General features: G+C 44.5%; 1 protein-coding gene across 2 annotated transcripts in view; it reads right to left on the reverse strand.

The window, feature by feature from the left end:
* Tmem108 (transmembrane protein 108) overlaps positions 1-7526 on the reverse strand; it is a 290470-nt gene that overhangs the window by 278260 nt on the left and 4684 nt on the right. For both annotated transcript variants that reach the window (XM_031344794.1, XM_031344793.1), the window contains exon 2: positions 2745-2858. The gene's annotated coding sequence lies outside the window, so the exon portion shown is untranslated. The remainder of the gene's footprint in view (positions 1-2744; positions 2859-7526) is intronic.

The raw sequence follows: 7526 nt of genomic DNA on the forward strand, positions 1-7526 counted from the left end.
TCAACGACAAACACTTGTCAAGTCTCTTTCCATGGAAGAGCCTCATTCTTCAAGGCACACACTCTCTCCCAGGCATTCTACAACTTCGCGAGAGCACACACACACACACACACACACACACACACACACGCCAGAAGCCAAAGAAGCCATGCTGTCCACAATGGCCTCTGCACACATTAGATCTAAGGTAGAGAACAGCTGTAAACTTTACATAGGCCAGAAACACATCGAAGACAACTCAAAAGAAGCCTCAACAGTTTATTTGCATCTAATCCCTGAAGTGGCTATGTCCTGTAGTGGGACTGCGGCTCTTTACTAAAATAATGAGGATATTCCAGATTAGTTCAGAACTACCGCCTCCTTTCACTGCTCCAAGACACAGCACTGGAAAATACCAAGGAACACATGGCACATGAGAACATGCCATGTATCCCTCCACGGGAGCACACTGGAGATACCCCATGGTCTCAAAGAAGACAAGGGAAAGAAACATAAAGGTTCTAGGATAGTGGCAAGCTGCTTCTCTAAGCAGTCTCTATCTTTATGTGACCTGCAAACATTGCTCTGGAGTGTCCGTAGGAAATTTTTGTTTCGGCGGTTACCTTTCTCTGTCCTTTGGTCTAATTATGTGAGTCATTTTAACATTAAGAAATCACCCTGTCAGATGCAATTTCCATGACAACTCTTTGGAATGGCCATCTTTTTGCCTCGTGCCCTCTGTTGGTCCTTAACTTTGCAAAGGAAAAGCTTTCATCCCGAATACATTGCTGCGGGGAGCCAGAATGTCAACGTCTTCAAAGGAACTCAGACTCCAAGTCTGTGTGTAACTGCCCACATTCCCAAATTCAGCCTCCTTCAACTCCCTTTGCTCCCCCTTTACTGCCATCATGGCGACCAGGAGAGATTCTTGGGCCCTAAGTATCTTGTGAGATAGTGATCAGTTAGCATTTAAAGAAACCCTGATCCACCACACAGTGGTGTGCGCCTGGCTTCCTCAGGATGAGTTACTACAGTATGCCTATTTTATAGGCACGGAAACTGGGGGGTGGGGGTGGGGCGTTGGGAATCAGGTACATTAAAGCTCAGGCCCAGAGAAATTCAGAACAGTATTAAATCACTGTATTCCAAGGAAACATTTGTTTACCAGGAAACATTTAACAATGCCCAGAGATCTTTTTGATGGTCATGATTGCCTGGGAAGCTACGGGCATTTAGTGGGCAGAGGTTAAGGGCAAGGACAAACTATAGCTCCCACATTGCCTAGCAACAGTCCACACAAGAATGGCCTCATTGGAATCAATACTGCCTGGTGCACTGGCAACTCTCACACCATGTTTGTTTGTTTGTGGTTTTTTGTTTTGTTTGTTTGTTGGGGGTTTTTTGCCCCTTATTAATGGCTAAAGGATGGCTACCTCAAAAACTTGATCCTTGTAAAATATTTACACAGAAACATGCCAGCTGATTGCTATTTTTGATGTAAAACACTTCTTAGATACATTCAAAACGGCTGTATGGAAGCCACAGAAAAAAAGGAGAGTAGCCCCATGGTCAGCAAAACTCTCGTAGGGATAAAATTTAACAAGGAACATTCCTCCCACCCGTAACCTTCAGGCCCTGGACTGAGGTCTGTGCCTGCTGGTGACCTGTACTCTTCTACAGGCAGCCTGCCTTACAGCTGCGTCTCTCCCGGCTTCATCCCTGGTCATGTGCATCGCTCAAGAGCGGCAATGATGCACACTTACAGGAATCTCTAGGGATCTGCAGCCCTTAATCGTCTATTTTGTTCAGTAAATTGTATTCATTAGTGAGCCACATGAGGCATGGAAGTACAGGCAGCCTTGCTGGGTGCCTTCAGTCTAGCAAGGCCTCACAGCATTGAACCTACAGTCTGAAAACAGTCCTCCCTCCAGGTTAAAGGTTAACAGAGCAACAACCACAAAAAAAAAAAAATCCCATCACTTTAACCATTCTTAGCTCTGCTTAGAATAGTGTTAGTTATTTCTTCTTCAAGGAATCTGGGTTTTGTTCAAGTGCAGAGGCTGAAGAGCAAGAGCGGCTTTCTTCCCTCCCTGGACCTCCTCCACTGACTACCTACTACTCGTCTTGAATTTATTTTATTTATTTATTTATTTATTTATTTATTTATTTATTTATTTTGGCCACAAACAAAAACTCTAAGCCAGGTTTGGTTACCAACTACCCTGTAGGCACATCTAGGATACCAGCAACTACAAGCAGCAGAGTGGCTAGGTATGTGGTTTCCAGAGATACGAGATTGGAAACTGGAGTGGGCAGAACACTGTGTTTTAAGCTGCTATGGACCACACCAGGGACTACAGCTCTCACAAGCTACTTCAATCAGTAAAGGAAAAGTTCAGTAAATAACGCGCGGGAGAGGAGGATGGCGGGAAGGGACTTCTGACCAGACTATTCACAATACGGCCTGGTTTCAGGAAAAAGGCAGCTGGTCTTGTATTCTCTCTGTCCTGTTCCTACAAATCACCCCCCATATAAACTCACTCAACAACTGTGTGTAGAGATGTCTCCGTGCACAGAACACATTCCATCCCTTGGTCACCATTTTTCATACATCTTGATTTGAGTCCATGATTTGAATAAAGAAAGCTTTGGAAGCCTTACACAGACAGACAGAGCATCTCACCTCACTGACTCCAAGACTCTGGTGAGACAAGAGCATCTATGACTCAACGAAGCCAGTGAAACAGGGAGCGAATTTGCCTTACCCTGGAGGAGAGGGTGTGAACGCCTTCAAACTCTCTTACATCCTCGCAACCCATCGGATCTGCTGCCTTTCACCACACGCTCACTTCTGCATGCCGGACCACAGCTAAGCAATCCTGCCAAAGACAAAAATGAATGAGAACGGCAGGCCAACTTATATACAACTTCCTCCCCTAAGCTGTTGTTCAAATGAAACTGTTACAAATGGACTCCATGCTGACAACACAGACCCCAACCTCTGGTATGGTTCATGATCATCAATACAAGAGGTTCCCATATGCATCCTAGAGGGGAGGAAAGTCAAGAGAGATGGATTTGATGCAGAAACCAAAGCACTCAGGATAGTGTGCACTTTACATCTTTACACCATAATCTCCAAGGGTCCCTAGAGACAGTGGTTCTCAACCTGTGGGTCATGACCCCTTTAGGGGTCAAAACCTTTGGTGGGGGGCGTTGAATGACCTTTTCAAAGGGGTTATATAAGACCATCAGAAAACAGATTTTACACTATGGTTCACAACAGTAGCAAATTATAGTTATGAAGTAGCAACAAAAATAATGTTATGGTTGGGGAAATCAAAGCAGCAGGAGGAGCTACACTAAAGGGTCATAGCATTAGGAAGGTTGAGAACCACTACGAGTAACAGAAATTCAACCTCCATTCCAGTGAGCTAGGGATGAAAAACAGGAAGGACTTGCAAAGGTGTTTGGAGTGCACGTGTGCACACACGGGCACATGGATATAGATATGCACACTAACACTGCCCCTCCCCTCCCCCACACACACAGCATATACTTTTCCACTTCTTACCACTTTCTGTTGGCATCTCTAAGCCATACAGTCGTGCTTCACCCACGGGCTGGGCAGTGAGCTGTCTTGGGTCAGGCTCACTCCAGTCCAATTAAGATAGCCTTCGGTTTAGACTAGACTAGAGACTCTGAACTTGATGTGCCGCAGTGGCCTTGACCTTGTTACTTTACAACTCTGGGTCTCAGCTTCTCCTTTCGTAAACCATCATGCCTCCCCTACAGGATCTATTCTAGACAAGACTCCACAAGTGCTTCTCAGACCCTCCTGTGTGTGCCCTGCTATCGGGGCATCTTGATAAAGCGTAGGTTCGGAGTTGAAAGGTCATGGGGTAAGGCCTGACATTCTGCAATTTTAACAAGCCTCAGGGCAGTGGTTCTCAGCCTGCCTACTGGTATGACCCTTCAATACAGTTCCTCATGTTGTAGTGACCCCAGCTATAAGATTATTTTCATTGCAACTTCATAATTGTAAATTTGTTACTGTTATGAATCAAAATGTAAATATCTATATGCAAGGTATGGGATATGTGACCCCGTGGAAGGGATGTTCCACCCTAAAGGAGTTGTGACACACAGGTTGAGAACCACTGTCACAGGGGATTCTGATGCTGCTGTTCAGTACCTACCGACTCTGTGGATAGAAGGGAAATATGAGGGGAGATGCTGGGGAAGAGACTGGGAGAAGAGGAGGGCAACTACAGTCAGCAATGAGAGAAGACTACAAGAAAAATACGTAAGATTAGAGGATACATAGCAAACTTTATACACGAAGTAATTTTTCACATACTAAGGATTTTTGTATCAGTACTGTTTCTGGTTCTGCATGAGCTTTCAACTAGCAGCATTTTAAAGATCTACTTAGTTTGGATACCAGATACAATTCCACAGAGTCACACATGTTTAGAAAAGGTTAGAAAAGGGGTCACTGTTCCTTTTTCTCATTTGAAACAAACTCGGGGAGGTGATGGGTACCCTTTCCCAACCAAACTTCATAACAACTTAATAACAGAAGTTGGACCTCAGAAGCAACAATTTGACTTTGTTCTTGAGTATATGATTTCTCTCGATAAACTGAGAAGGAAAACATAGTTTTCTTCTATCACAGCAAAAACAAAGACCACTCTGCTTTAGAGCCAAAAAGGCAGCAGAAAGGTGGCTTCTACCAGCGCAGGCCTCTGCAGTGGAAAGGATAAGCAAGATGTCACAGGACAGGATCTGGAGGTTTGCCAAACAGTTCTCCACAGCAACAAAGTTACTTCTCATGGGTCCAAAGTGGGAATGGACCACAAAGTAACATCTGGGTAGCCTCTGGTAACAATGAGACTTTTTTTATTTCTAATCCATATAAGTTCTGAGTCACTCCTACTTAAAGACAATTAGGAAAGGAAAGTATTTGTGATTGTAAATAGTGAGGGAAAATGCGGTAATTAGCCACAGTACATCTCGGGCACTAATGGAAACAGCTAGTGATGTCTTTTTTGTTTGGTTGGTTGTTTTTTTTGTTTGTTTTTCGAGACAGGGTTTCTCTGTATAGCCCTGGCTGTCCTGGAGCTCACTCTGTAGACCAGGCTGGCCTCGAACTCAGAAATCCTCCTGCCTCTGCCTCCCAAGTGCTGGAATTAAAGGCGTGTGCCACCACCGCCCAGCATGCTGATGTCTTATTAAACGTTCTACCTCTGAAGTTATTTTACATCTCTAAGATCTTGGTGAGACTTGGAGCTTAGAGCACAGTGGTTAGTGGATGTGGCTGATAGAGGTAGGAGCTGGCAAACTAAAGGAGGGTCTACAGTTCATACCATTCTGTCATGGACTGGGAAGGGCTCCAGTTGAGGATTGCTAGGAGTGAGGGACTCACAAGGCCCCATCCCTCCCTTAGGATCTATAGACAGTCAATGATGGCTGGAAAGGGAGAGCCATTTTCCTTAATGGTGTAGCTATATATTCTCATGCTTCTATAAATAAGCTCACTCAAGCAGCTGTAACCCTAATTAAACACATGCAAGCACTCTTACATGTGTGTGTGCGTGTGGGTGAACATATGAGTGTGCGCTCGCGTGCACACACACACACATACACACACACATGCATGTGTATGCCCTAACACATGTGTGTGCTCAAAAACACACACACACACACACATATATATACATTCAGGTGTATGCCCTCACACGTATATGTGCTGGAAAACACACACACACACACACACACAAACACTCACCCCACCCACCACCCACAAGACTGATAGTGGAAGTCAGGATTATCGGGACAAGGAAAAGGATCCTCAGGAGTGGAGGATAATAGTGAGGACAAATACGATCAAGTACATACACATATGAGAATGTTGTAAGAGAGCCCATTATGTATGCTTAATATATGCAAATAAGAACTTAAAAAGAATCTTCATGTCATACATCAGAAAGGTAATGAACATATGGACCTCAAATTGGAATAATGAGCACTGGGGGTCCCTTAGTATGCAGGTCACGGATGGTAAAGCAACACGAACTTAAAAGTATTCTGGTGGAATTAGGAGGGTACTGAGAAAGATTTGATAAATGGAAATCAATACTTACATATCCATTATGAAGATGGGTAAAGCAATGGGCTTTGTCTGTTCATTTGGGGAGCAATTTTAATAAAGGTTTAATATCCCTACACATTCACTGTTTAATTTCTATGTTCTATTCCCATCTTTTTGCCTACCGTTCTGTGAGTTTAACGATCAGGAATTCTCCCTTTGGGGCAGGGGAGAAGGCTTGGATGCTAATGTGAGTTCAAGCTCCAGAAACCATGATAATCATGGGTGTGGTGGAACACACATGAAATACCAGTGTCAGGAGGCAGAGACAGAGATCTCTGGGGCTCACGGGCCAGCTCACCTAGCAAAATCTCAAAAAAGGGAGTGAGAAATGACACCCCCAAATTGTCCCCTGGCCTCTGGGTATTCATGCATCTATGCATGTGTGTCCTCACGCACAGACACACATGTGGGCCCACATATTCTCCCCTTAAAACCAGGGATATTCATGCACACACACATATAATATCAGCACTTGGAAGGCAGAGGCAGGACATTCACAACTTCAAGGACACATTGGCCACACAGCAAGTTAAGAGCAGCCTGGGGTACCGGGGACCCTGTCTTGACAGAACAAGACAAAAATTCTCCCGAGCTTCTCCAGGCAATCAAATTCTTTTTTTTTTTTTGGTTTTGTTGAGACAGGGTTTCTCTGTGTAGCCTTGGCTGTCCTGGAACTCACTCTGTAGACCAGGCTGCCCTTGAACTCAGAAATCCGCCTGCCTCTGCCTCCCAAGTGCTGGGATTAAAGGCATGCGCCACCACTGCCCAGCTCACAGTCAAATTCTTATCCCACCTTTGAGCCATGGGTCCATTTGGCATTCTGTTGAAGCCTAAGGCCTTCTTCTCAGAATATGATAGAGAGCTAGAAACATAACTCATGAGGACTTGAGCTTAATTCCCTAGCATGAACATTAATAACACCCAGGTGTGGTGGCACATCCTCGAACCCTGCCATTTGGTGGCACAGTCAGAAAGATCCCTAGAGTTCACGGTCCAGGATTCCTAAATCAGTGAGCTCCAGGCTCAGTGAGAGACTCTGTCTCAGAATCTAAGATACAAAGAGATAGAGGAAAGCACCCAGCCTTCACCTCTGACCCCCACACTCATCCACATGCCCTGGCCCAGCTCTGTAGACACACAAACACATACTGCTCAAGTGTGAGAGCATACATACATACATACACACACACACACACACACACACAGAGGCTAAGACATGAAATTATAGAGACAAATTACATAACACTTACTTTCTTATCCTTACAGACTTAAGGAGTCCATGGACTCAGTTTAAGAACCTCACATTGTATTCTAGGATTAAAAAATAAGGGTTTCCTTACAGGAAACAGTATTGCAAAAAAGAGAAAAGAAGGAAGGAAGGAAGGAAGGAAGG

The sequence above is a fragment of the Mastomys coucha genome, unplaced genomic scaffold, assembly GCF_008632895.1.
Source record: "Mastomys coucha isolate ucsf_1 unplaced genomic scaffold, UCSF_Mcou_1 pScaffold23, whole genome shotgun sequence".
NCBI lineage: Eukaryota > Metazoa > Chordata > Mammalia > Rodentia > Muridae > Mastomys > Mastomys coucha.